This window comes from Panthera pardus, unplaced genomic scaffold (assembly GCF_024362965.1).
Source record: "Panthera pardus isolate Hobbes unplaced genomic scaffold, ASM2436296v1 HiC_scaffold_24, whole genome shotgun sequence".
Classification (NCBI taxonomy): domain Eukaryota; kingdom Metazoa; phylum Chordata; class Mammalia; order Carnivora; family Felidae; genus Panthera; species Panthera pardus.
In genome coordinates, this window is record NW_026526810.1 from 129,504,063 (window position 1) to 129,509,453 (window position 5,391).

At 51.8% G+C, this 5,391-nt stretch overlaps 1 long non-coding RNA gene across 1 annotated transcript; it reads right to left on the reverse strand.

The window, feature by feature from the left end:
- Positions 1–202: 202 nt before the first annotated feature.
- On the reverse strand, positions 203–1,101 carry LOC109274617 (uncharacterized). Its single transcript, XR_002083747.2, has 2 exons — positions 829–1,101; positions 203–492 (listed from the first exon to the last, which is right to left on the reverse strand). It is a non-coding gene; the product is annotated as an uncharacterized LOC109274617 (long non-coding RNA).
- Between the last annotated feature and the right edge of the window lie 4,290 nt (positions 1,102–5,391).

Below are 5,391 nucleotides of genomic sequence, written 5' to 3' on the forward strand. Positions count from 1 at the left end.
CAGTAAACCCTCCTGGCAGCTTCACGAGGCAGCATCGGACTGTCCCCGAGCTTCCACAGGGCCCTTGCATGACCATACTTTGGACCCATCAGGGAGTGTTATGACGCGTTATAAGCGTCCGTGTCCTTGTGAGTGGGGACACGGTCATTATCGAGGAGGGCACCTGTTGGGATGAGCACTGGGTGTTGTATGGAAACCAATCTGATAACAAATCATATTTAATAAAAAATAAGTAAGCAAAATAAATAATAAACAAACAAACAAACACAGGCCTCTTTGGGACCCCACCTGGTTCTCACTTCTGCTGTCATCTGGCAGAAGGGGGCCCTGATCAGGGACCCCACGTGACTGCCTGATCAACATCCCCTCACTGGCTGGCTCTGCCCCTGAAGGAGGCCTGGGTGTGGGTGACATGACGCTCCCCGAACCTCCACTCTGGTCCCGCCACACTTTGTTCTGTGCCACGTCACGAATTTCCGGCAAAAACGACCCCTCGACATAGAAAAAAAAAGAAAGAAAGAAAGAAAGAAAGAAAGAAAGAAAGAAAGAAAGAAAAAGAGAAAGACAGACGTGTTCCCCGGCTTTGTGTGTTGGCACAACCATCTAGAACAATCGGGGCTCCCGTTGGAGAAAAGCAGAGTCTGGGCCCCCAAGGAGGGGTTCGCTCATGCAAACTGGATGTCGGGGACGGGCCCTGGCGCTGGTCCCTGCCTGCGGGGCTGCGACCTTCCGGGGAGGGGGCAGTGTGGACAGTTTCAACCCACCCCTACTGGCCAGGCTGCAGGGGGAGGCCGCGCGGGACCCCAGGGAGCTCACAGCCGTGTCTACCTGAAGCACCCGGGCTGCAGATTGGAGGTTTCATTCTCGAGAACCGCTGCGGGGCGCTCAGGGTGCAGGGCCCTGGCTGAGGCCTTCCCGAGGCTCATCTCACCTCTGTTGGACAGCAGCCCCGTGAGGAAGCAGCTAGAATCACGTCCCCTCCGTGGTGCGTCGGGTGGGTTCTCGATTCTCTCACTGGCTGTTTGCCCCACGACCTGGGGGACACCGGTCTTCTCAGCACCAGACTCCCCGTTCCCCGGGCGGTTCTGTTTCCCCACACCCCACTTGGGCATTCTTGTCTCTGCGAAACGGAGTCATGGGACCTGAGCTTCCCATCCTTTCCTTTTTTTTTTTTAAGTTTTTATTTATTTGGAGGGAGGGGAGGGGAGGGGCAGAGAGAGGGAGGGAGAGAATCCCAAGCAGGCTCCGCGCTGTCAGCACAGAGCCCCACGTGGGGCTCGAGCTCACGACCCCGGGATCGTGACCTGAGCCGAAATCAAGAGTTGGACGCTCAACCAACTGAGCCACCCAGGCACCCCCTCCCCCACCCCATCATTTCCTTCTTGGAGCATAAGTGCCGGGGAATGAATTACCCAAAGCTTTCGGGGTTTGGAGATCCTCTCTGTATCCAGACGTGGGGTGGAGTGAGGGGAAGGGAAGTGACATTTGGGGAGGCCCTGCTCTGTGCTAACGTGTCCAGCCGCGCTCTGGCTTTTATGGTTGAGAGTTCCAGGACTTACCTTTCTACCTTGCATACAGTCGGCGCTTAACACATTTTGACGGCCCGGCATGACTGAATTCATGAAAAGGCCAAGAGGAAAGCTGGTGGCTTTGCCTTCAAATTGGAAGGGGGCATGAATTGTGTGTCACTGTGAGAAAGGCTGCTTCGTTCTCTTCGTGGGGTCACCCGCAGAAAGGCAGGAGCCCCCCCCCCCCACCCCAGCCCCCCAGCAGCCCTGGGAGGCTTCCCGGGTGCCCTGAGCGAGCGGGGTTGGAAACGGGGCACAGGTGCTGTGTGTGTTTGGGCCCCGCTGCGGGCAGAGAACGAACACCCAGACTGGGGAGGCAGCCGCTCCCGGGCAGCCCAGCAGGGGATGGAAACAGAAGCCTCAGTGTTTAAATTTTCTTAACACCGAACCGCGGAGCGCGGTTTTGGTGGCGACTGGGATTTCCTACCCCGGGGTCTCTGCCTCTCATTTTCAGTCTGGTTTTCCAAGGGGCACGGGAAGTCGTGAAATACCCAGGCCCGGAACTGCTTGCAAGGTTTAGATTCTGTTGGGGTTTGCTGATGAGCGGTTGTTTTCCTCTTTTTCCTCCTCCTTCCCCTTCTTCTTCCCCTTCCTACTTCTAACATCTTCAGGTTTTCTCCATTTTTTCTTAAGACCTCAAACTCACCAGACTGGCTTTTTAGCCCAAGGGGGCTGCAGAGACCGCCTGGCTTAATGCCCTCGTTTTTACCAAATGCCTCTCTGGAAGGCCAGAGGGTCACTCAGCGAGTTAGGGGACAGCTGGAAGCAGAACCTTTGACTCTGGGTCCTCACCGGGGGCTCTGTCCTCTACAGATTTCAATGCTATGCCCTTTCCCTGTTCATCTTTTTCTCAGGCTGGCCTCTGGTTCCAGCGGAAGTCACGGCCTGAGATATAACAGTGGTCGGGGCTCCTCGGTCCCCACTCGTGGGAGGCTCATCTCTGCCCCGCTCTGTAACAATCAGCGTGGCTCCAGGGGTGCTGACGCGGGGGGAGCGCAAGTGACCAACCACGGTGACCGACTGTGACGGGCTCAGGGCTGGGCCACCGTCTTCCCCGGGACTCTGGTGGAGTTTCAAAACAAGACCATTCTTTTCCCCAGCTTTGGAACAACAAGGACAATACAGGCCTGGAGCCACCGTGCGCCTTTTTCCTGCCACAGGAAGAATGAAGACGGAGTTGAGAGATGGCGGAAAAGTCCCAGTGACATCCATCCACACCGGAAGAGACCCTTCTGGATCCATCCACACCGGAAGAGACCTCCCACCCGACTTCCCAGAAACACAAGCCGATACCCCCCCTTTTGTGAGCCGAGACGGTTGGAGCTGGGTGTTGGCCATTTACAAATGGGAGCCTCGTCACAGACAGTATTTAGATAAAATGTGTTCTGAAGGCTGACCTGCAGAGAGGGTGGCCCTGGGTCCCCTTGGCACATCAGGGGCCTTCTCCTCCAACCTTGCTAACAGGTCACGTGTGAAACTAAATGCAAATTTCGGTTCCAATTTTATCCATGGGTACCTATTTCCCGGCGGGAAAAGACAGATGCCGAACCAGAACTTGGAGTCCGGCCTTCTGTTTTTTACGGACCGGCCCATACTCTAGCCGCAGGACGCAGCAAAGCTTCTCTGCAGAGCCAGATAACCAGCCCCCCCGTGAGTGCCCAGGCAGAGGGCTGATTTACGATGTCAAGTCTAGGGACAGCATGCCAGGGGCTGAAGGACACGGGTCTCCAGATGCTTGAAGACTATTGAGGCAAGGGGAAGGGGGACAGTGCGGGGTCACACCTCAGGCAAGCTGTACCTTTCAACATCATTCGTTCCCCCCACGGAAAATCACTTCTAACATAATGCCACGCTTACTAACGAAGTCTCTGTTTTGCTTTGAGATTCGCCTTTTGTTTTTGGAATCACGTTAGAGGCATAGGAAAGTCACCAAGGTCGTACGGAGAGTTCTAGTCTACCCTTCACCCGCTTTCCCCTGATGACTCACCCACCAAGGTACATTTGTCCAAACGGAGAAATTGATTTTGGTACAGGACTATTACCGAAACTCCAGACTTTATCCAAGTGTCCCTAGTTTTCCCACCAGTGTCCTTTTCCTCTCCCAGGAACCCACCCAGGACACCAATTACGTTTACTGGTCATGTCTCAGGTTCCTCTAGTCCACGAGAGTCTCCCAGAGCTTCCTTGTTTCTTATGACCTTGACGATTTTAAGGAGTATTTGGTCAGGTGTTTTGTAGAATGCGTCTGTCTCAGTCTGGGTGTGTCTGGTGATTTTCTCATAGTTAATCGGGGTGCTTGATTTTGGGGAGAATCACCACAGAGGCGGGGTAACCCTTCCCATTACCCTGGGTCCTGCTGTTCACACAACCCATCACTGATGATACTGACCTTTGTCCCTTGGTTAAGGTCTCGTTTGCCAAGCTCCTCCACTGCAAATCTGCTTTTCTTCCCCTTTTCCATATTCCATACTTTGAAAGCAAAGGCAATTAAGTGCAGCCTACACCCAAGGGAGAAGGGGTTAAGCCCCATCTCCTGGAGGGAAGAGCTTAATCCCTCCCTCCCTGAGTGTGGACTGGATTTATTGCCTTCCTATCATCGGCGAATTCTTCTGTAAGGGAGATTTATCTCCTCTTGTCCTATTTGTTCAATCATTTCTTTCTATCAGTACAGACTCGCGGATACTTATTTTCTACTTTGGGCTTTAATCCAATAGTGTATTCCTAATTTTGTTGCTCAAATTGTTCCAGGTTGGCCACTGGGAGTTCTTTTGGATTGGCTCGAAAAAGTGACATTTTTTGGTGAGTTACTTCAAATGCTAATGGTGGGTTACTTCAAATACCACCTCTGCCCTGGGTATTCCCGGAGGAAGCTACACTTCGGATATTAACAAGCGTCCTCTAGAATGTAGATAAGACTAATTAAGCGAATAAAATGGCAATCAAACTGTATATACTTTTTATCCCTTTTATTCATTTAACTTTTCCATTAATGTCCAGGTAATGTTCTGCTGTGTGGATAGAACATAGCTTACTTAAGTCTTATGTTTTGCTATTATACACAAGACTGAAATGAACATTCTTGTGCATTTTTACATTTACATTTATTTTCTCAGAAAAGTGACTCAAGCTCAATTCACGTGGCTGAATCATCACTTTTTAAAGGGGTTTTGGCCGCTTTTCTCTCGGGCTGGCAATGCTGCATTTTTTCAAAGTCTATTTTTTGGTTAAAAACACAAAACAAAACAAAAAACTTGAAAGGGCACCTGGGGGGCTCAGTCGGTTACACTTCGGCTCAGGTCACGATCGCCCGGTTCATGAGTTCAAACCCCGCATCGGGGTCTGTGCTGACAGCTCAGGGTCTGGAGCCTGCTTCGGATGCTGTGTCTCCCTCTCTCTCTGCCCCTCCTCCACTTGTGCTCTGTCTCTATCTCTCAAAAATAAATAAACGTTAAAAAAAAAAAAAAACACGTGTATAAAGAATGCAATACGGAAACAAGGCAGCCGCAGTCCGGGGGCGGAGGGAGTTTTTCCCTTTCAATCATTTCTTTACATCAATATGGACTCATGGATACTTATTTTATACCTTGGGCTTTAATCCAAGGGTGTATTCCTAATTTCATTGCTCAAATTGTTCCGGTTTTGGCCACGGGGAGTTCTTTTGGAACTTAATTCTGGGTCCCGATTCTGACTGGACCCTGACTCTCTCTGGCCCCTCCTTCGTAAAGTCACTCTCATCCCACTCTCCCCAAGGCCCTAGGGGAGCTGTACGAATTAGAGAGAACGGGCAGAAAGGGCCTGATTCAGTGCCCCCCCCCCCACAGAT